Source organism: Gossypium hirsutum, chromosome A11, assembly GCF_007990345.1.
Source record: "Gossypium hirsutum isolate 1008001.06 chromosome A11, Gossypium_hirsutum_v2.1, whole genome shotgun sequence".
Lineage (NCBI taxonomy): Eukaryota > Viridiplantae > Streptophyta > Magnoliopsida > Malvales > Malvaceae > Gossypium > Gossypium hirsutum.
This window is the reverse complement of record NC_053434.1, coordinates 114,011,579-114,037,067: the sequence shown is the minus strand read 5'-3', so window position 1 is coordinate 114,037,067 and position 25,489 is coordinate 114,011,579. Positions and strand designations below refer to the sequence as shown.

The following is a 25,489-nucleotide window of genomic DNA, read 5'->3' as shown; positions in this document are numbered from 1 at the left end:
TATAATTCGTTTTGAAGCAAACAAGTAACTTTTGAATAGTTTTAATATTTTTCTTATCTAAATGCTCGTGGAAAAAATTGAAAATAAACATGTCTAAAAGTTTAATCATAAAAAATCCATCTTTCTACAGAAAATATAACAAAAAAAAGTTAAAATAAACGAAGAAAACAACATTGAAGACCAAAATTGCTGCAAGTCAAATCTAGAAACAAAAATGAAATTGAATACATAATTCATTACTGGGAAACAAAATACATAATTGGGAATATGAAGAAAAACTCTAATTCATTATATTGTTAAGTAAATTTAACTTGGGTGGCTGATGGTAAAGTAACAATCATAAAATCATTATTCAAAGTCAAGTTCAAATATTTTAATATTTGATAGAAGAAATTGATGAAGTTTGTTGATACAATCATAAGAATATTTAATTTTATTAAATTATATATTTTTGTTAAATTATATTTAATAATAATAATTTATAGTATTATATATTATGATTTTAGTAAATTCATATAAGAATATTTAATACTAAGAATTTTATTAAATTATATATTTTTGTTAAATTATATTTAATAATAATTATTTTAAATTATATTTTATAATATTATATATTATAATTTTAATAAATTCATATATTTTATCAAATTATATATTATAAAAAAATATATTTAATAATAATTATGTTAAAATATGATTAAATTATTTATTATTTATATTAATAATCTTATTAAAATTTAATAACAATAACAATAATCAGTTACCTAAACAAATTTATGCTAAGGGTATTCTAGTCATTTTAGTTTTTTCCATTATGCTATTACACCTCTATTCCATTCAACCAAACACAAGATTACTATTACGCCTCTATTCCATTACATTCAACCAAACAGTTGATTTGCTATTACACCTCTAATCCAATACACCTCTATTCCATTACACCTCTAATCCAATACAGCGAACCAAACGTGCCCAAGATTCTTTTGCCAGTGTAGTTATCACTTTAAATAATAAATATTTATTGGGATATGACAAAATATATTCAAAACATTTTTATCAAATTGTAAATACCTATGTAACTATAGATTGAATAGCTTACATTCAATGTGTTTTTAAAAAAAAATCAATAAATTTTAAGAGAATTACTTTTTCAAATACGTAGATTCAAGTGTTTATAATTTGGACTTTGGAGATGAATTTGAACTGGAAGTCATAGTTTGAGGACTGAATTGAACATTTTTTCAACGATGGTTTATGCTGTTGACTCACATTCACATTATATGCCACTTGGTGGAGGATGGTCAAAGAGGAAAAAAGGCCAAAAACATGGTCGTCAGCAACTCAGCACACCATGCAATGCAAAACTGGGGGATTCTGTAGTCAGAAACTTGTCTTCCAAGGAGTAAACACGTGAATAAAGAAATGATCTTACACTGGAAAAGTCTCTAATAAAGAAATTTTAATTACGAAAATACACATGTTGTAAATTATTTAGGAGAATAATATCTTATTACTTATGAAAAATAATATTTCAATAAAAATAAATTTTAAAAATAATATTTTAATCTAAAAAAAGGGTGACCCAAAATATCAGGCCGCACTCCCTTTCCTAGTTTTTTACATTTTTTTTAATTTAGGGTGATTGTGGTATAATTTTAAATTTTATATCTTTATTTTATGAAAATTAGAAGTTAGTCCATTTCTTTTAATTTATCATAATTTAATCTAAGTTTTCGATCTTAACTATTATTTTAATTTATCATAATTTGGTCTTTGTAAGTTTTTGAATTTAAAAAGTTAGTCAAATTCAAAAACATATAAAGATTAAATTATATTAAATTAAAATAAATGGACTTATTTTTAATTTCCATAAAATAGAGGTATAAAATTCAAAATTATACCATAACCATCTCAAATTTTTTCTTAAAAAAAGGGATAAAAGTCAATAAGAAAAATAAGTGTCGCCCGACATTTTGGTGTCATCCTTTTTTAGATTAAAATATAATTTTTAATTTATTATTTTATTTATTTTATTAAAATATTATATTTTATTGGTGATGCCGCTTGATAGGTTGACAAATACTTAATTTTATTATAGAAAAAATATCATTCTCGTAATAATCTACAACATGTCACATTTTTATTTTTTTTTGTATTATCTAAGTAAAAACCCTTAATACTAACTAATACGTATTTTATCATGCTTCGTGTTCGGTAAATGATTAATTATTTTTAGTTAAATTATAAAGTAAATATTAAAATATAGTTAAATTTTTGTACTATTTGTATATATACAATTTAATTTTTATACTTTTATTTTTGAAAAATTTAATTTCTCTATTTTTAAATTTTAAAATTTTAAATCTAATTATTAAAGTGATTAAAATCTTCCATTAAAATTGACTATTTTACTGTATACTGCAAAAAGAAAAAAGAAAAGAGGAAGTTAATTCACGTGTGAACGAAGGAAAGTCCAAAGGACCTTTCCTTTTATATGAATAATATATAATTAATAACAAATATATATATACGAAGGAAAGTCCAAAGGACCTTTCCTTTTATATGAATAATATATAATTAATAACAAATATATATATACATATATATATGAAGGTATAGATCTTAAAACGTAGATGTAAATTTAATTAAACATCAAGATTTAAGAAAATTTTTCAAAAATTTGAACAGAACAAAGCTCAATTAACTCTCATTAGACTTATTTATAGGTTGAGAAGTTCACCCGATTGAATAGGCCTGACATGACTAGATTTAGATTTAAACGAAGATTTTTATGTCTCAAGCCAATCTGATTTGACCCAAATTCAATTTAAATAAAAATATTTTAAAATTTTAATTCATTATAAAAAATATAAATATTAATATAAATATATTTAAATGTTTTATAAATTTTCCAACAGTAAAATAAGAAAAAAAAATTGGAACCTAGTGGCATAATACGAATTTATCCCTCAATATTTACATTTTCTGTTAATTCAACTTTTACTTTCTTTTTAATTAAATTCGAGCATTAAACTTTTAAAAAGAGTTAAATTGTTTTTCTTTAAAATTACGTTGACTAAAACATTAATTTTTTAATAAAATTGTCATGATAACCCGCGTGTTAGTTCATGTGAACAATCTAACATGACAATACTTATCTTATATACCACGTAAATAAATAATTTAAAATTATGAAAAGATTCAAAAAAAAAAACTCAACTAAAAAAAATTATAAAAATTTCATAAAAAAAGCATGAAAAGCACTTTAACTGCAATGAGAGTTGCCATATTTAAAATTTTAATTTTTTAGTTAATATTTTTAATTAAAAAAATTAATTTAACTCTTTCTCAAAAGATTAATTATTAAATTTAACTCTATTAAAAGATTAAGAGCTAAATTTAATTAAAAAAAGTTATATTAACAAAAAAAACTATAAACCTCAATAATTAAAACTTCAATTCAAAAATATAAAAATAAAATATTTGAAATATTTTAATATAATTTAATATAAAAATAATCATATTAAGAATATTAGTAAATTATATTTAATAATAATATATTAAATTATTTATTATTAAATTATATTTAATAATAATTCTATTAAAATTTAATAATAATAACAATAATTATTTATCTAAAAAATTCTGCTAAAGATACTCTGATTATTTCAGTATTTTTTTTCTTATGGTATTACAATATTAATTCCATTCAACTTAACAAGAATATTATTCCATTATAGTGGATTAAAAGTGACATAAAATTTTTTTTATATCAAACGAGTCAATAATTTAAGAATAAAATTGAAAAATAAAAATCAACTTGTAGCTTCCTATTTTCTATGCTACCAAGCAAAACTCTGACTAGCTGTTAAATAAATCTCCTTGTAAAAAGTGGGAGTTTAGTTTTCCAAACAAATTAAATATAGTAAACAAAATTTGCAGCTGATGAAACCAAAGATGCTACTGCCTGCTCCAACCACCAAAGCAAACTTGGAATACTTGAAATTGTTCAATTCACTAAACTATCCCCCAAATTATCTTTAGATTTTAAATTGGTCCTACAATTTCAAAATGTTTTAACCTAATCTTCAAAATATCAGTATTATATTGATTAGGCCTTTTCGCCGGTTTAACCATCAATACCGGTTCATATTTGCATATTTTAAAAAATAACATTAAAATTTAAGAGGGTTTTTTTTTTTAAACACGTCATATCAAAGATGACATTAAACATATGTTTACAATATGACCAAGCAATGACGAAGCTAGAAATAATTTCTTGGGGGAGGATTGGATTTGAATTATAAATTGTTGAGAGAGCTAAAATGTAAATTTATCACTATATAAACATTAAATTTTACAATATCTTGAGAAATTAAACTATATACATTTCATTTTGGAAGGATCAAAAAAAAATTTTACAATTAAATTAACTTATCGTTTTATTTTTTTAAAGGAAATAAAAGAGAAAATTCTCACTTTGAAGGGACCAAGGCCCTGCTTTTCCTCCTCTAATGTTGCCCTTGCAGCCCAAGCTGATAAGCTAAATTGACACAAGGACGTAATTGATAAAATACTGATATTTTAAGGACTCAACTATAACATTTTAAAACTTAAAAGCATTTAGCGCAGTGAACCTTAGTTGAAAAGCATCTTTGCTTTGGGATCAAGGAAAGAAGGATATATTAGTAGTTTAATTGATCCAATTTTCAGTTTCCAACAACTATTTGAAAAATGGAAGTCCCTGGAAATGCTAAAATGCAAATAAATCAATTATTCCTTTTTTGGGGGGGGGGACAAAGAAATCAATGATTTGGGGTCTATAAAAAAATATGGAGATACAATGTTGAGATTCGATTCTGAACCAAGCTTTGGATTCACAAATGTCATTTTTTATTTGATTTTATTAATATACTACCAAACAAATTTCCAATTTTCCATTAGGGAATTATTGGTAAAAATACTATATCGCTCCCTGTACTATAATGAAGAATGCATTTAGTTTTTATACTTTTAAAATAAACATAAAGATGCTTGCAGGTAGATAAATTAACAAGAGCATATTTTTGGTAATAGTTGAAAAAAAAGTTGTTAATTTTATGAGATTAACTCAATTAAATGATACAACATAAGTTTAATATATGAGGTGGGATATTCATTTACTCGATTGTAGCTGGATGTATTTAATCGACCAATAAGATATGAAACCAGGAAATATGCATGAGAAGGGATATGCATCAGTTAGGGGGAGTGTTGTGAAATTAGGTTGGGGACCAGATTCTTGGTTATAACTATTACTTAGGGAAGGGGCATTCTAGATGAGCTGACTATTTTAAATGAACGGAGATATGAGAGAGTGTTGATAGTATGGAAGTGATTAAAGTCATTGAAGATAGGCAATTAATGGATGCAAATCCAGCCTTGGTTAGAAGAACCAAACATATATTAAAATATGGAAGATTGTGGTTTTTCAGGTATGTTCCTAGGAAGAATAATCAAGTTGTCGATGAGATCACCAAATTGATTTCTGAGAATAAGGAAGGTGTCTAAATTTTTTTGGAGATTTCTAAGGAGATTTTACAAGACCTAGGTTTAGCCAGTAGTTTGATGTAAGCACTTTGAGTTTGTTATATTCAAAAAAAAAAAGAAAAGAAAAAGGTTAGATTAAATGTAATAGTTAGAATTAAAGTACAATAGATAAAAGTAAACAACTCACGTTATATCTTAAATTAATACCACATCATTTAATTAATTCCACCTCATAAAACTAACCCTTTTTTCCCTTCAATTGTTATACAAATGATCATTTTGCATGTATTTCTAAAGTACGAGAATATTTTACTTGTAGAAACCAAAAATACATTTCACGTTATAGTACAAAGACCTCTAGAGTACCCTATTAGTTGGATGAAGAAGAATAAGGTATGAGAATAAGGACAAACCATTCTTTCTTCTAACAATTTTTTTGGCTTCCCCTTGCTTCCCCACCACCAAATGGCATATACATATACATGTACCCAAGCTTTCCTCCATTAAAACCACCATAGAGCTGCTCTCAGCCAAAACGCTTCACCTTTTCCCCAACAAGAAGGATCCCTTTATATAGCCCATGCATTAAATGAGAACATTGGACTTTGAAGGGATGCCATAGCCATTGATCACACAGTTCTCAATGTTTTGTCTGATGTTCAAAGGAACAAGTGGGAGTAGCCTCAAGGTTTCTTTCACTATTGATATCCAGAAATTCAGTTCATGGATCCTTGCTTTAGCTACTTAGCCATCTTCATGAGAGTTTTTCACTATTTCAGACATGGCCCAGTGTAATGTTGCTGCATGATGTCTCACTTTCTGTTTCAAAGTAGAGGTGAGCGTTGTGAGCGTTCAATCGAATCGAGTGAAAAATTTTTAAATTAATTGAGTTGGCGAGTTCTATTTTACCATCCTAAGTCGATTTGAAATTTTTTCGAATCGAGTGAAATTTTTTGAGTTAAATTAAAAAATTAAACATGTCAAATAAAAATTTTATTACAGTATAACTAATTTCATGTTAGAGCACATAAATTTGAAACAATAAATATTTGAGAAAAATTTCAAAGCAAAATAATAATAAAATAATTTAGTATGATAAATTTAAATCATTAATTAATTTATTTAGATCCCAAAATTATTATTCTAGAAAATTTTTAATTTTTAACTTTTTTTATATATTTTTTATTTATATTTTTTGAAATTTTTATAAATATTTTGAAAATTTGAAAATTATTTTGATTTTTTTTTGTAATTCTTGTTGAGAGGGATCAATTTGCTCATTTTCAAACTTAATAGGGACCAAAAAAGTATTTATACCAATTTATTATTCGAATTATTTATGTAATTCGAATTGTAAAATTCAATTCGATTTGAACTTGAAACTCAAATAATTCAAATAACTCGATTCGATTAACTTGAAATTCAAATTTTTTTCGATTTTTTCGAATTTTACACACGCCTTCTCCAAAAATGTCATTAAACTTCAAATTTAGAGATCAATTAATCATATAATAATAGGTCAAGGTTGTGATTAATTCCGAATTTGATTTTAATTTCATAATCTTTTATAATGTTATTAATTAGTTCAAACTCATAATATTATTAACTATTTTATTAAAATGTCGAGGCAATTGTTTTAAAAAATATCCTTAAGCATTTGATTAACGTATAAAAACTTTAATTTGATTGAAGTTTCATTTATTTTAACGTAAGCAGGGGAAAAAAAGGGAAAAAAGAGAATGTACTTGAGTGGTCCCTCTATTGTAAGAATATGATCAAATTTGACCTTCTATTATGAAATCAATTAATTTAGTCCATGTACTATTAAAAAAAATTAAATAAGACTAAATTGGAATAAGTTAACATTTACTGTTTAATAAAGTTAATAATTTTAAATTTTTTATTATTTTGTAAATGAAATATTTTATTTGTAATTTAACTGTAATTGAAAAATAAATTTCAAGACCGTAAATATTACTTTTGTTACAATTTGAATTTATTTAGTTTTATTTAATAATATAATAACTAAATCGATCAAGAAAGTTTAATTTAATTCAATTCCTATAATATAATAACGATTTTTCTTAAACCCTTGGCACTAATTAAACCAAATAATTATATTTTTTTTACAATTATTGAATAAAAAAATCAATGTGACATATAAATTCAGTCAAATAACTTAATCCAATAAAAAAAATTATAAATCCACCAATTACTTGAGGGGGGGGGGTTAAAAATAAAATAAAATTTACCTCAACACTTACTTTGGCTAGAAATAATTCTAGTTAATAATATCATAAAATAGGATGATTATTAAATTGTATAAAAAATAAATTTAAATTTATAAATATCAAAATTAAATTTGACTTAAAATAATAAAATTATAATGCATTGGAAATTGAAGTTTAAATTAAGTGTTAATAGTTAAAACGATAATTTATACTATTCATATATCAAATGAAAATACATCATTTAAAATTAATAAAATTAAATCTATTTAACTTCAGTCAAATATTGGGTCATCATTTGATTTGTTAATCGTATATAAAATTATAAGTGGTCAATATATCAAACATAAATCTAATTAACTTGGATGATAGCTTTTATGTTAATCATTCTCCATTTGAAAATTCAAGATCTCGTTATTGCTAAATCTTAAGTAGTAAAACATCAATCAAATCTTATTCATCCTTCATCTTCATCTTTTTTTCTCTTTGTGCTTATTACCATGTTCTCATCTTCTTAATCACTCCATTGGAAGGATACATAACAGGTAAACAAAACCCACCTTCCAACTTCACATATTAGGGTTCATATCCAACTCGATTTAAGGTAAAAAAGAGAAGATAAGTTTCCAATTGAGTCAAATCAAATTGATTAAAAATTTTTAAATAATTTATGTGATTGAGTTAAATAAATATTCTAATAGATTTATGCATAATAAAGTAAGTCATATGCAACTTTATGTGATTCGATAATAAATAAAAAATAATTGATAACATGGAAGACACAATTTTAAGTGACAATTTATTTAGTAGAAGGTGTTGATGCACTAGATCAACAGTTGTGAAAAGAGATAGGGTTGCGCAGTTTAATTCTGTAGGAGCAGAGAACCAAAAGCAGAGAGGAAGAGGAAACCTCCCTTAGTCTTGTGCCTCAGAGTTTTATTATATAGGTCAGGTAATTCGGTTGGATTCTGGGTCGGGTTGTTATTATTATTATATAACAATTCGTCCCCCATCTTATCGAAGAAAATGTATAAAGTGACTCTTCTAAGATAAAGTTACACTTATGATGTGTGTAACTTGGGACTTACTGTACAAGTTTTAACTTGAAACCTTATTGAACAAATTTTGTTGTCTGATAGAATGGAAAAAGAGTAAAAAATTGTAATGACCCGAATTTTAAGGTTATCAGAAAAGTGTATTTTCGGGTCTCTGTTTCTGAAAAATGAATTAGTAAATAATTATTAAAAATATTTATGAAGTTAGTCGAGTGGTTAATTAGAGTTTAATTGAGTGAATTTAGCTTAATTAAGAGTAATTAAGAAAAAGAACTAAATTGAATAAGGGGTAAAAGTTGAATTATAGATTAAAAGAAAATAAAAAGGACTAAAAGGGCAATTATACAAAAAGTATAAATTGAGGCGGTTTATCGTGAAGAAAATCTAAAATTTTTTTATGTTTAGTATATTAATATATTATTATATAATAAAGATATTTTATGTTTTAATTATATTATATTATATTATATTATATTATATTTTATATATATATATAAACTAAAGAAACAAAAGAAAGAAAATAGAAACAGAATAGGGGACGAAGCAGAAAGAAAAAGAAAAGAAGAAATTTAAGGATTTTAAGGTTCAATTTCAAATTGGTATGTTAAATTAAGTCATTTTCTTGTAATTTTTGAGTTTAAATGAAACTAGAACAAAATACTATTAAGTATGTGCTGAAATTTTGGAAGATATTAGATTTTTAGACATTAAATTTTAGTGAGTAAAGGTGTGAATTGGGGATTGAATTAATAGAATTTCTAACTAGAAGTGGGAGATAGAATAAATTGTAGAATAAGTTATAAATTTTGTATAATAGGGACTAAATTGAAAAAAATTCAAAATTATGATTTTTATGCTGAAAATTTGTTGTTAAAGTTTAAATTTAGTTAGAATTTGAGTAGAAATAAGGTATAAATTGAGATAGAAAATGGATGAATTTAGTTAGAACTAAATTGGAATTAAGGCAAAAGTTGGATAGAAATTGAAATATTTAATGTGAAAATTGAATGTTAGTGTATTGATATTTAATTGTTTTAATTTCCGTAGCTAACGTTGTCTCGGGAAATCTCGTCTAAGCAAGGAAATGACAAAGACAACGGGAGTTAGCTCGGAAATTACGGTTTGTATTTCTATAATCAGAACCTAGCTATTAATTGTTATATTTTTTATTCAATGCAATTAATAAATGTTGAAGTGAGAATTATTGTGTTTATAATGGAAATGGATTAGTTTAGTATGTGATGAATTTATATTGATTGAATTAAATTGAATTATATATTATAAATATATACATGTGTGTGAATGAGATATTGTGCAATTATGATAATTGAATTTTGGATAAATGTTATGATAGATAATTAAGATGGGAATTATTTGTATTGTGTCTTTATAATTGAAATGAATTGATTTAGTGTGTGATAAATTTATATTGAATTAATTTATGAATATATACGAATGTTTGAATTGAAATGAATATTGATGTGGAAATTGAATAATAAATATTTGTTATATTGGAAAATAAATGTAGTTGGAAGTGTGATAAAATTGATAGAAAATTGTGATTATTGTGAAATTGAATATTTATTAGTGAAAAGTGAATGGAATTATATTGAATTGAAAATATATAGTTAATTAATTAAAATATGAATTAATTGAAAACTGAAAAGTGAATTAAATACCCTATTAACTAGTCGGGCTAGTCGGATATAGTTGGCATGCCATAGGATATGGAAGAATACGGGTTTTGCTGGCTTACTGATCAGGCACTTATGTGCCGACTACTGTTACTGTTACTGTTACCGTTACCGATTCGGCACTTTGTGTGTCGGATATTGTTACTGTTACCGTTACTGTTACTGTTTCGGATTTGTTCCGATGAGGTACTCTGTGTACCGTACTGTTACTGTTACTGTTACTGTTACTGTTCCGACTTCGGCCGATGAGGCACTATGTGTCGTATTGGTGTGTTGGTTGGATCCGTGTATCCGTCTAGGTCTGAGTCATGTTAATAAGGGTAAATAAAGGAACTAGAAAGATCGACTGTTATTGAATAATTTAATTGTTACTGTATATCTAATTTTTACTGAATAATTGACTGTTACTGGATAACCGATCAATTGATTGATACTGAGTAACTGATTATTATTGAATAATTGATTGTTACCGAATAACTAACTGTTACTGAATAAATAATCTTTCTGATTGACTGATTGTTTAATGAATATTACTGATTGATTAATTGCTATTGAAAAATAATAAATGATTTTGAATTTAAAGTAGACCAAAACATTGGTTGGAAAGTGAATGTTTGAATACTCATTGAGTTTGAATAGTTCAATATATAAAAATTAATATGTTTTATAATTGTTTAAGTGTTCGGATTATAGAAATACCACTGAGTGTATACTCAGCGTACGGTTTGTTTCCGTGCGCAGGTTAAGGTTAGACCGTTGAATCAGCATTCCAGGCCGATCCCGAATTCAATGAGGTAAAGTATGTTGAGTATTGGTAATGGCATGTACCTAGGATGTCTTATGAGAGTCATTTAGGTTGTGAAAGTATTGATAAAATAAATAAATTATAGTTGGCAATGGTATATAGTATGAATTTAAAATTTGAAAGAAAAATTCGTAGTAATTCTAAATTAATTCCGAATTGATTTTACTGTTTATATTGGACCGCGAGGGCCCATTAAAGGGACGACATATTAAAATTATGATGAGTCTGAACGTTTATATTTAATTAATGTCTGTATTGTACTGTACTGACTGGTAATGTCTCATAACCCTATTCCGGCGACGGTACGGGGTTAGGGGACGTTACAAAAATTGTAATGCAGAATACTCCAAACTGTATTTCCTGTAAGAATTTGTAAATCAACGAACTCCAAAAAAATTGTTCAATATCAACCATGATCTTAAATCAATGAGCTGTTCGGAGGCTACGATCCTAAATCAACTAACCTTTATAATATCAGTTGAGAACGTAGGCCCGTGACTTGTTTTGGAGGTTACGGTATTAAACCGTCTAGCCTTTATAATATCAGCTGGGAACATAGGTCTGCAAGCTGTTTTGGAGACTGTGATCTTAATCTGGCAAGCCTTTACAATATTAGCTAGGAACATAGGTTCGTGAGTTGTTTTGAAGGCTACGATCTTAATTCGGTGAGCCTTTACAATATCAGCTGAGAGCATAGGTCCACAAGCTGCTTTGGAGGCTGTGATTTTAAACTAGCGAGCCTTTACAATATTAGCTGGGAACGTAGGTCCACGAGCTATTTTGGAGGCTGTGATCTTAAATCTTCGAACCTTTATAATATCAGTTGGGAATATAGGTTTTTGAGTTGTTTTGGAGGATGCGATCTTAGATCGGTGAGCCTTTATAATATCAGCTAGGAGCGTAGGTTCGCGAGCTGTTTTGGAGGCTACAGTCTTAAACTAGCGAGCCTTTATAATATCAGCAGGAAACGTAGGTCCATGAGCTATTTTGGAGCCTGCAATATTAAACCGAAGAGCCTTTATAATATCAGCTAGGAACTTAGGTCCGCGAGTTGTCTTGGAGGTTGCGATCTTAAACCGGCGAGTTTTTATAATATCAACTGGGAACGTAGGTTCGCGAGCTATTTTGGAGTTGCAAACTTAACTCAGCTAACCTTTAATCATCAGCTGTAGGGTCAGAAGCATACGGTTATATGAGTAAATAACATACATGATATAAGTCCATATCATGAACATGTTCTCAATCCAATTCTGTGAATAACATGCAAACTAGCATGGATTTCATGACAAAAGCATGTGATAAATTTGCTCTAAAAATACAAGTGATAAATTTAAGTCAAATACTAATGAGATGACAGAAGTAAAAAGACTAATAAGTGATTGTGAAATTCAATTCAAGATCGTGGCAAATTAAACAACTGAAGATAACATTTATGTATTAGATAAAATGAAAGATGATCATGAAGAATAACACAGGCTTAAAATGATGGACATTGATAACATGCTTATATATTCCAATTTTTTTTTAACAGGGAATATGATTGAACAGAAGGCAGAAAAATGGATACCTATGGCTGCAGTACATTTCCACTGTACCTCTTTACATGCATTACCTTACCCCTCTTCATTAGAGAATGCGACAGTTAGGCCTAAACAACATCAGGTACTGATGCAATCCACCAAGTCCTTTTGTCTGATGATTTTGGTCTCTTAGGGGAAAAAACCAAAATGACTGATCAGATTTAGAGCTCTTAATGCATAAAGGCTCCAAGAGAGAGCTTGCACTTGATTAATTTTGCCATTCAGTAGCCTCATTTCACTGACAAACAAAGAAACTGTGAAGTTAGGTGTTATTAAATGGTAGAAACAAGAAACATAATGTTCTATTTCTGCCTAAGCAGAAAATATTCCTCTTGGTCTTGGCTCTTTTATGTGCAAATGAATTACTTATCAACCAACAGCATTGCCTTGTGATTTACTATTTCTTCGTCCAAATGGTGCCTTAAAAAGTAGCATAGCAGTTAAAACATTTGATTAAAAGTTGATACTTCCTTAGTTGACTGTCTACTTACGATGCCTTGGCTTCCAAATGAAAGCCTCACAGTCCTTTGCATAATGAAATAAAAAGCCAACTTTATTGGTTTAATTCACGGTTTGACTTTTAAAGTATACCTGTTTTTTTTGTTTTGGTATCTAAATTTTTTTTGTCCAAATTTAATATTAAAGTACACTCAAATTCCCAATTTGGTTTCTAAAGTATGCCTCCCTTATATTTTTTTAGTCCAACTTTTTGTAGGCATTAAAAAAAAATTCTTATAGTCAATCACAAAATATCATGTAGCGGCATTATGTAAAAAAGTAAAAAAAAATGTAGGTACACATTGAAAATATAAAAAATTGAAATAAATATATAAAAAAATTCAGAAAAATATTTATAAAATCTAAACATTGAACAGTATGAACCCTTGGCCCTTAAATGGCATTTAAGGACACAAATGGTACTTACTTGATCATCTCTGCATAATTCAACAAGATACTTTCACTCTATACATCTCATTTTCAATTTGAGCTCTCGAAACACAAAACCTTAACTCAATTCAAGAATAATACCGACCTATTAAGGGATTCGAACACTTAAAAGATTTTTCTAAAAAGAATATATCATCTCTCAATATATGGGTATTAATTTAAAACATAATATGACATTTTCACCCAACATATAAAAAACTTTGAACTATTGCATTTAATGAGCGGATAGAATATAAAAGTTCAGGTTAAATTCAATTGTAATAAATTGATTCAACATGCCATTTAAAAAATACTGTTATATTTTAGATTAATGTCATACTATTTAATTAAATTTATCTCATAAAATTTAACATTTTTTTGTCAATTATTACAAAAATTATCATTTTCCTCTTTTTTTTCTTTTTTTTTTTTAACATATAATACTCTTTCACCCTTAGACCAAGGAGGCTGGTAAAGTTTATTAGCCAGAGAAAATGGCACAAAAAAAAAATAAAAACATCCACAATTACAAATTAAAAAAATTACTAATTCAATCATCATCATCATTATCATCTAATTCAATCCAGTTTCTATCAAAAACCAGAATTTGATCTCATACTGTACTCTGCTACAAGCTGTGCAAAAGATGAAGACTTATTTTCCAGCAAACTTGATGGACTATCATATTCTTCTATAACTCCTGCAAAAACAAATGTTTTTTTTTATTCAAATGAAATGAACTTCAAAGAATCCATCAGAATAAGCAGAGCATACTGTTACTACTAACCATGACGTAGAAGCAGAACCATGTCACTATCCAGAACCGAAGTTATTCGGTGAGCGATTGTTATGACTGTACAACCCGAGAAATGCTCCCTTAACGTCGTTTGTATTAGGTTGTCGGTGGCTGTATCCACCGATGCGGTCGCTTCGTCGAGCACTAAGATCTTACTTTTCTTCAATAGTACACGCCCAAGGCACACCAACTGCCTTTGCCCCATGCTCCAATTCTCTCCATTCTCACTAACTGCACAACAATAATCATACAAAGTATAACATAGGCAAAAGAAGACGAACACATTTGTGTTATAAGATAGAAGGATCGAACCTGAAGAATCGAGCCGGTCGGCCTTGTTTTGAACTCCATCCCCGAGTTGGCATTTATCCAATGCCTTTAAAACACAATAATGATGGATGTTAGACTTGGATTACAGATCATAAAAGACAGTGTTTTACTAAAATGAACCTATCTCCCAAATCTGTTCATCTGTGTATTCTTCAAGAGGATCCAAGTTGCTTCGTATAGTCCCTTCGAACATGGTAGGCTCTTGGGGGATGATGCTGAGTCGTGAATGCAAATCATGCAACCCGATTGATGAGATGTTCAGACCATCGATTATGATCTGCCCTGATGCAGGTTCAACGATCCGGAAAAGTGTTTGTATGAGAGTAGATTTACCACTGCCAGTTCTCCCTACGATACCGGTTTTCAACCCTCCAGGAAATGTGCAGGTCAGGCCTCGCAACACGAGTGGCATGTGCGGGGCATATCGTACCTACATTGAGACCATTATTGTTTATTTAATACGGCGAATGCATTGGTAACAGAATCATAGAACACCACAACACTGCCTTACCTGCAGATCACGAATATGAACTTCTCCATGGTATGGCCAACAATGGTCTGGGTGATTCGTTTCCACCACAAGGGCAGGCTCACTAGGAATACTACAGTATTGAAGTATTCTCTCAACAGATATAATTTATTCTCCATATTGCACATAGTCCATACCACCCAAGCTTGCAATATATTTAGATTGAGTCCATACTGTTGTTCCAATAGGGTCGGAAGCGTGTAAATTATTGTACTAAAAAATCACACAAAGTTCAATTCCCAGGGAAGAGAGGTGGATCACATGGATCTCTTAAATACCAAGTCTTTCCTTAGACAGAATATCCCTTCTATAGTAATTTAATAGCACAATTAAATACTACTATTATACCCTCAAATATTGAAAGAAAAATAGGACAAGAAAGAACACAAGAGATTTAACGAGGTTCGGTAAATTATACCTACGTCCTCGGGCACTAACACCAGATGATAACTTTACTATCTCCAAAGTATTACAAACAAATAGAATTCCTTAAGAATTCTCAAATGGGAGAAGAGAGAAAACTAAGAGAGAAAGATTGGTTGGGATGAATTGAAATGAGAAATGAGAAGGCCTATTTATAGTTGAGGTTTAAGGACCAAACAATAAATAGCCCATTATCTCAAGGACCAAAAAAAAATTATCCTATGCCACTTTTTCAAAGTCAACTTTAGGGTGCTAAACTTGCACCACTTTGTATTGTTTGCCATTAATGTTGTCTCCCATTAATGTTAACAATCTCCACCTTGAAGATTTGATTAGGATAATCACATCTTCACACACTTCCTTCAACTCCCCAAATTCGATAAAGCTATCTTTTGTAGTGCCTACAAATGCACTCTCGAGCGCTATACACCTGAAGGTGCTCAAATTCTTAGGATGTTAATCAAGTTCAAACAATGATTAAACTTGATTGTTGTTACCACCTTGGTCATCATATCTGCGGGATTATCTGCTGTCGGAATTTTCTGAAGTAGAATTTTTCCTTTTTCAAAGACTTTCCGCACAAAGTGATATCTTACGTCGATATGCTTGGTTCTTGAATGATAGACTTGATTTTTCGCTAAATGAATAGCGCTCTGACTGTCACAATATAAACTTATGTGACTTTGAACAACTCCTAAGTCTTTCAACAATCCATTAAGCCAAATAGCCTCCTTAACAGCTTCTGTAACTACCATATATTCTGCCTCTATAGTAGACACAGCTACTGTAGACTGTAAGGTAGACTTCCAACTCACTGGGGCTTTCGCAAGAGTAAACAGATACCCCGTAGTTGAACGACGTTTATCTAAATCACCAGCAAAGTCGGAATCAACATATCCAACTACAAACTGACCAAGTGCTTCATCCTGTTCAAAAATTAAACCAACATCTACGATTTTTCGAAGATACCGTAGAATCCATTTCACAGCTTGCCAATGTCCTTTTCCAGGATCATGCATATACCTGCTCACAACTCCAACAGCTTGTGAAATGTCAGGCCTCGTACACACCATCGCATACATCAAACTCCCAACTGCATTAGCATATGGGACTTTCGCCATATATTCTCTTTCATCTTCAGTCTTCGGAGATAATTAAGCACTAAGTTTCAAATGAGAAGCAAGTGGGGTACTTACATGTTTTGTGTTTTCATTTACACCAAAACATTGTAATACCTTTTTCAGATATTGCTTCTGATTTAAACAGAGCTTGCCTCTCGGTCTATCTCTACTTATCTCCATGCCGAGAATCTTCTTGGCCTCACCTAGATCTTTCATCTCGAACTCTTGATTTAACTGAGCCTTCAGCTTATCTATCTCTTTTTGGCTCTTCGAAGCGATTAACATATCATCAACATACAAGAGTAGATAAATGAAAGATCCGTCATGCAGCTTCTGCAAATATACACAATTGCCATATTTGCTTCTTGTGTACTTCTGCCTTCTCATAAAGCTATCAAATCACTTGTACCACTGCCTCGGGGATTGCTTCAATCTATATAGCGATTTGTTCAGCTTACAAACCCAATTTCTACCACCAGCATTTGTGTATCCTTCGGGCTGAGTCATATAGATCTCCTCTTCTAACTCACCATGCAAGAAAGCCGTCTTAACATCAAGTTGAGCTAGCTCCAAATTCAACTGTGCTACCAAGGCCAACAAAATTCTAATGGAGGAATGCTTCACAACAGGGGAAAATACATCATTGTAGTCAATTTCCTCCTTTTGAGCGTAGCCTTTAGCTACCAATCTTGCCTTGTAGCGAATATCCTTCTTGCTAGGAGATTCATCTTTCTTTGCGAATACCCACTTGCATCTGATTGCCCTTTTACCTTTCGGTAATTGCGCCAACTCCCAAGTATTGTTCTTCCAGAGAGACTGCATTTCTTCATCCATGGCGCTTTTCCATTTATCACTTTCTAAGCTTTGCATTGCTTCTTGATAAGTGATAGGAATATCATCAACAACGGGAAGGGCGTAGGCCACCATATCAGTAAATCGACCAGGTTTACGAATTTCTCTCCGTGGCCTTGCAACTGCAACTGGTTCTGGTGTACTTAGTGGTTCTTGGGTCAGAACCTCTTCAACCTCTAATTCCTCCATTGTGGCTGGAGAATTAGACTTATTAACTGGGCAAATCCCCATCTGCTCAAACTCCACCTGTTTTGGAATACACTCCACCTGCTGTGGAGTATTGCTCGTCTGAATATCTTTATCTGCTACCTTTTTCAATGTGGCAGATTCATCAAAGGTAACATCTCTGCTACAGATCATTTTCTTTGTGCTTAAGCACCAAAGACGAAATCCCTTCACTCCAGAAGTGATTCCTATAAAGAGAGCTTTCTTTGCCCTCGGATCTAACTTTGACTCCTTCACATGGTAATATGCAGTGGATCCAAACACATGTAAGGAATCATAATCTGTAGCCGGTTTTCCAGACCATACCTCCATCGGAGTTTTTCTTTCTAATGCAGATGATGGCAAACGATTAACAAGATGGCCAGCGTATGTCACAGCCTCAGCCCAAAATTGCTTGCCCAACCCAGCATTGGACAATATATATCGAACTTTCTCTAGCAATGTTCGATTCATACGCTCTGCCAATCCATTCTGCTGTGGTGTATCCCTAACTGAGTGTCGAACAATACCATACTCTTGGCACACATCGAAGAACGGATCACTTTTATATTCCCCTCCATTGTCCGTCCTAAGCCGCTTGATTTTCTTGCCAGTCTGGTTTTCGATCATAGTTTTCCATTTAAGAAAAACTCTAAGCACTTCATCATTAGTTCTATGGTATACACCCAAACTTTTCTGGAAAAGTCATCAACAAAAGTAACAAGGTAGTGTTTTCCTCCCAATGAAGGTGTCTTAGAAGGCCCCCACACATCTGAGTGAACATATTCCAAAATACCTTTTGTATTATGGATAGCAGTACCGAATTTCACTCTCTTTTACTTTCCCAGAACACAATGCTCGCAAAATTTTAATTTGCAAGCCTTTGCACCTTTCAACAATCCTTGCTTTGCCAGAATTTGCAAGGATTTTTCGCTGGCATGTCCCAACTTCATATGCCACAACTGTATTGAGTCCAATTCTTTGTTGCCGGAAGCTGCAGCGACTGCTCCAATAACTGTACTACCTTGGTAGTAATACAAGTTGTTTTTCCTGATGCCCTTCAATATCACAAGTGCGCCAGATGTCACTTTCAAAACCCCATCTCTCATAGTAACAACTGAACCATTGGATTCCAAAGCTCCCAATGAGATGAGATTTTTCTTCAAACTGGGCACGTACCGAACATCAGTCAGAACTCTGGTTGATCCATCTTTATTCTTTAATTGGATTGAACCTATCCCAACAGTTTTACAGGCATTGTCATTTCCCATATAAACAACTCCTCCATTTAGTTCTACTAAATCAGAGAACCACTCCCGGTTAGGGGACATATGATAGGTACAACCCGAATCCAATATCCACTCATCTGAATGGAACAACGATGATGATGCAACCAGTGATAGTTCAGAGTCACTAGTATCATGCTTAGCAATACAAGCATCTACAGCAGCTTTTCCCTTATTCTTCAGCTTTGGACAATTTTTCTTCCAGTGGTCTTTCTCATGACAAAAAGCACATTCATCTTTCCCGAGTCTGGACTTTGACTTTGATCTCCCCTTTTGAGTTTTCTTCCGAGTGTATGAACGACCTCAGACTACTAAAGCTTCTGTATCTCTGATTGAGCTTTTCTGTTTGTCCTTCTTTCTCTGTTCATAACTGTATAAGGCCGCACAGACTTCGCTCAGAGATATATCACTCCTGCCATGAAGTAGAGTAGTTTCTAGGAACTCAAACTCCTCAGGAAGTGACCCCAACAGCATCAAAGCCAAATCTTCATCTTTGAATGTCTCATCCATATTCAGCAAATCAGTGACTAACTGATTAAATTTGGTGATGTGATCATTCATTGTGGTACTTGGGACGTATGTGAAGCGAAACAGTCTTTTCTTCAAGTAGAGCTTATTTTGACTGTTTTTCTTCAAAAAATTTTCTTCAAGTGCCACCCACAACTTATTTGCAGAAGTCTCCTTTGAAAAAGCATACCTCTGCTCTCGAGAAAGGCATGATCGAATTGTGCCACATGCCAACCGATTGATCGCCTTCCAATCTTTCTCCTGTACATCATCTGGTTTCTCTTCATCAATGGCAATGTCTAGACCCTGCTGAAAAAGGGCATCTAGAACCTCACTTTGCCACATACCAAAATGGCCCGTGCCATCAAAGATCTCCACGGCCAGTCTTGCATTTGCAATTGTCGGTCTTGTCCACATGGACGATGTTGAAGCTCCTACACCGACCGTTTTCTCCATAATCTTTCAATATACCTAAGGAAATCTTTTCTGATGTGGAAGATCAGTTCAAACTGCAACCACAGAGTATACTACGATTAACCTTCGGCTCTTGATACCACTTGTTGTTCCAATAGGTTCGGAAGCGTGTAAATTATTGTACTAAAAAATCACACAAAGTTCAATTCCCAGGGAAGAGAGGTGGATCACATGGATCTCTTAAATACCAAGTTTTTCCTTAGACAGAATATCCCTTCTATAGTAATTTAATAGCACAATTAAATACTACTATTATACCCTCAAATATTGAAAGAAAAATAGGACAAGAAAGAACACAAGAGATTTAACGAGGTTCGGTAAATTATACCTACGTCCTCGGGCACTAACACCAGATGATAACTTTACTATCTCCAAAGTATTACAAACAAATAGAATTCCTTAAGAATTCTCAAATGGGAGAAGAGAGAAAACTAAGAGAGAAAGATTGGTTGGGATGAATTGAAATGAGAAATGAGAAGGCCTATTTATAGTTGAGGTTTAAGGACCAAACAATAAATAGCCTATTATCTCAAGGACCAAAAAAAAAATTATCCCATGCCACTTTTTCAAAGTCAACTTTAAGGTGCTAAACTTGCACCACTTTGTATTGTTTGCCATTAATGTTGTCTCCCATTAATGTTAACACATACGTCACAGCTAACCCGGCAATAGCTAAACAAACGAAAAACGCATCAAATCATTCTCCTAGAATATTTGTTATCTAGTAGACAACAAAGGTGCCAATATGAATCTGCATTTACTTACCGGGATCAATAATTCCCTCTGGTATAGAGATTAAAAAGAATAAAGAGAAGGCAAAAGTAACAGAAGACAATAAGTCCAGGCGGAAGCACAGCCATTCCATTGCACCAGCAACATAAAATTTTGGACGAGAATACGAGTCGGTCAGTGCCATGTTAATGTCTTGGAACCTTTTTTCTTGATCAAAGCTCTTTATAGTTGTTGCTCCTAAAATTGTTTCAGCAAAATTCTGTATTACTGGAGCTTTGCATACTCCAACCAGCCGTGAAAGTTCTCGTGCAGAAGATATGTAATATTGCTGCGAGATTACAAGTTTATGAGCATTCCTTTTGTTCAGCAAAAAGGTAATGATTAAATGAGTTTTACAAAGTAGAAAATTCGAGATTTTCGATATGTTGCTGCATTGTAAGAAGTTCATGATTTCATGCATTGCATAGCCACAATTCGGCAAGAGTTACCTGATACAAAATGCAGGTAGCAATCACTGGAACAAAAATGATAAAGATCTGCCAAGCAACTTGAGACATGACTGCAATGATTCCAAGTAGCTGGATAACTGAGAAAGCAAATGTGGCAACTTGGTGCGCGATGTCCATATCTACTGCACTTTGATCTGTAGAAGCCTATAAGAGGCAGCAAAAAAGTTTACAATCCTTTAAAAACAAGGGGAAAAATGCCAACAAACATGAAGATAAATCGGATCTTTTGTATCCATACAGGAAAAACATTAGATGCTTACTCTGTTGAGGATTCTTCCACTCGGTGTAGAATCAAAGAAAGACATGGGAGCGCGGAAAATGCAAAGATGCATCTTTTTAAAGAGGAGAGTGGCTGTTTTATATCCAGCTGTACCAAGAAGCATAGATTTGGCAAAGACACAAATGGCACTTGCAATGGCCAAAGCCAAATAGACCATGATTAGTGTAAAGCTCCCAACAGGAGGCTTTATGTCTGCTGACATCGGTGATCCCCAAGCCATCCAATAGTTGCTGCCTATTTGAAAAATCTGAAAGAGAATCTGAGCAAGCAATATTAAAGGCACGAGAGCTCCTCCATATGCTGTTGTGATGTACTTCCAGTAGACCAAAAACCCGACTTGTCCTTTCTCTCGTTCTTCTTCTTGAACAAGCTGTCCTTTTGGTCCGACATCATCTACTTTACCGCTCTTGTCACCTTGGTTTTCTTCTTTCTGCACTTTCCCATTAGTAGTACCTATATCACATTCTCCTTCACTGATAGTTTGTTCAAAAACCGAACTTGCTTCAATAGTAACAAGGGTCGACAAAGCTTTCTTATGTGCACCCACAAGTTCCATAAAATCAGTACCTGAATTGAGAATATCATTATACTTTCCAGCTTGAACAATCCTCCCATCTTTCATCACCTAGCAAATATGTAAATATAAGTTGAATCCTGTTAATAAATTATTTCTTGAATCTAAGACATATGATGAAAATCACTGAAAATAATGTAAACAATAGCTCACCAAAATTAAGTCAGCAGCTGGTAAAAACTCAACTTGATGAGTGACATAAATCACTGTTTTTGATCTCAAATTCTTTAGTAAAACCTTCTGCCATTCAAATGATTAAACAAGATACTCAGAGCTCATACATAACTATTTCAACTAAATTAACTATAGGAACTCTTAAAATACATGCCATATGATCATAGGAAGACATTACCTTAAATAAATGAGATCCGGTGTGAGCATCCAATGCGCTGAAAGGATCATCAAACAGATAGATATCGGCATCTTGGTATAGAGCACGAGCAATCTGTATTCTTTGCTTTTGTCCACCACTCAGATTGATTCCCCTCTCGCCTATAACTGTCTGATCACCGAAAGGGAGAATTTCAAGATCCTTCTTGAGGATACAAGCTTCAAGCACTTCGTCATACTTGTCTCTGTCCATTTCCTTACCGAACAATATGTTGTCTACAATCTTGCCACTTTGTATCCAAGGTGACTGGGCAACATAGGCGGTTGTACCACACAACTTAAGAGTTCCTGATGTCTTTGAGAACTCTCCCAAAACACAGGAAAGTAAACTTGACTTGCCAGAGCCGACCGTACCACTAACAGCAACACTCATGCCATGGGAAACTTTCAAGTTTATATCTTTTAGTGTTGCAGTAGGGGATGACATGTCCCAAAAGAAGTTCCCATCAGCAATCTCGATCGCTGTATCAGAACTACCACTGGGTAGCTTCTCTATAGCACCAGGCTGCAAGTCATCAAGCCGGAGGAAGGCAGCAATTCGATCAAGTGACACCTTTGTTTGAGCTATCATTGAGATTGTGTCAGGAAGGTTGTAGATTGGCTCCTGAAGAATCCTGAATGTTGCGAGTGCAGATAGGATCTTCCCTGACTCAAGTGGGACTCCTAAGAACCTACAAGCACCAAAAGTGGCTACAGACACAACGGATGGTGCAACCCAGAAAACGAAAGCAGTCATGGCATTTGTATAAACGAATCGTTTTAACCATCATTCCTCAACGCTCCTGAGCCCAACAATCTTGGAGAGGAACTTCATTTCCCACCCCTGTAGTTTAAGAATCCTCATATTCCTCAAAATTTCAGATGTTGCCTTCATCCTTGTATCTTTTGATTCCATTAACTTATCCTGAAACTTCTGCTGCATTTTCCCCAAAGGTATATTTGCCAACATAACAAGTACAGTAGCAATGAATGTGACAATGGATGCTAGCCCCAGGGTCTTATACAAGATCAACAAGGCCAAAGCAACTTGCAAAACTATCATCCATGGATCATGCATGTACCAACTAAAGCCACCTACCCTTTCTGCATCAACAGTCATGAAATTGATGATCTCCCCACTGGTATGGCTCTGCTTCGACTGGCACGAAAGGGTTAACCCCTTGTTATATATCATTGCTACCAATACAGCCCTCTGCCTAAGTCCAACTTGTTGCAACTTAAAGAACCAGCGCCTCTCAGACAAGCACTCCACTAGCTTGGCAACAAAGAAAGCAGCAACTAGAAGATACCCTTCAGCCTTAAATTCCTTTTGCCCATTCAGATACTGAACAAAAGTGTCGATGAGGTATGGACCGACATATGAAGCCACCGTGTACATAAATGCAAACAAAGCTGTCCAAAGAATATCTTTCCAATTTGAAAAGAACAGTGCCTTCACCAGCTTAAGTGAGGTAACACCATTCCCTTCACTATCAGCTGATTCAAGCCTGTTTTTAAATTTTGGAAAAGCCTCAATAACACTATCATGGCCATCTAGTTGAGGAACATCCTCAAGGTCTAATGGTTTCTTATTGCCAACAGCAATGAGAGGCCCCATCCAAGAAAATGTAAGAATGCTGAAAATACCAGCATTTGAATATGGGGTTACAGTATCACGCCCTTTTTCTTTACTCAACACTACACCATTAGTAACACTAGAATCTCCATTTAAAAGGGGTTCCTCAAGGAGGGTATCTTCACCCTCATTTCTTAAAAAGAACCCAACAATACATAGAAACAAACCAGTAACAACAGACAAGACATCAGATACTAAATACTGGCTTGGGAAAGAAACATGTTTTTTGAAGAGAACAATGCCTATAACAAGACAATAACATGAAATTGAAAAGTAAAAAGCCCACCAAATTCTCAACACAACAGGGAACCTCTTTTGTTCATTGGAGAATTGACAATGCATGTAAACACATGTTGCACATGCACCCCAAGCAAGTGTTTTCAATGCATAATCAATAAGACTCATTAACTTATCCTCTGACCAACTATTCGTATACCAATAAAAGTAACTTAACAAACACAAGACAACATTAGAAACTGAAACAACAAAACAACAAGCTAATGTTTGCTTATACCATAAAACCTGTCTTTCCTTTGAACCTTCCCTACTAACCTTTTTAACCCTGCTCACCACCCACAAGATTAACAATAAAAGCAACAAAACTAAGTGTAATGAAGCAGAAAACCCATGAAGAAAAATGGGTTTTAGTAGAAAATCAAAACTAGCAGCTGAATTCATTAGTAAAGATGATTGTGAAGGAAAAAGTTCCATATTTTTTTTTTGGAGCTTTGGCTGAAGAAAAAACTTGGGTTTTGTGTGTTTGGATAAAAGTTTTGATTGGTTTCAAGTGTTTGAAGGCTTCTGGCTTTGTGTATATATATAAATGAGACTAAAAAAGAAAGACCAAGAAAAATACTTGGAGAAGAGAAATGCGTGGTTAGCAAGATTGGAAGCGGAGAGAGCAGAAGTGAGACGCACTGAACCTCAGAAAAAGACGTGAAAAAGGAAGTTGGAGGGGGGAAAGACGTGATTTTTTACTCTGAAAACATAAAATATAGCATTAATTATCAAAGTCTTTGTTTTACTTTAGTGTCAGTTTTCCAGAACTA

The 25,489-nt window shown here is 32.2% G+C and overlaps 1 pseudogene; it reads right to left on the bottom strand.

Annotated features, from left to right (window-relative positions):
* Nucleotides 1-14,411: 14,411 nt before the first annotated feature.
* LOC107886267 (ABC transporter C family member 3-like) lies at nt 14,412-25,118 on the bottom strand (annotated as a pseudogene).
* Between the last annotated feature and the right edge of the window lie 371 nt (nt 25,119-25,489).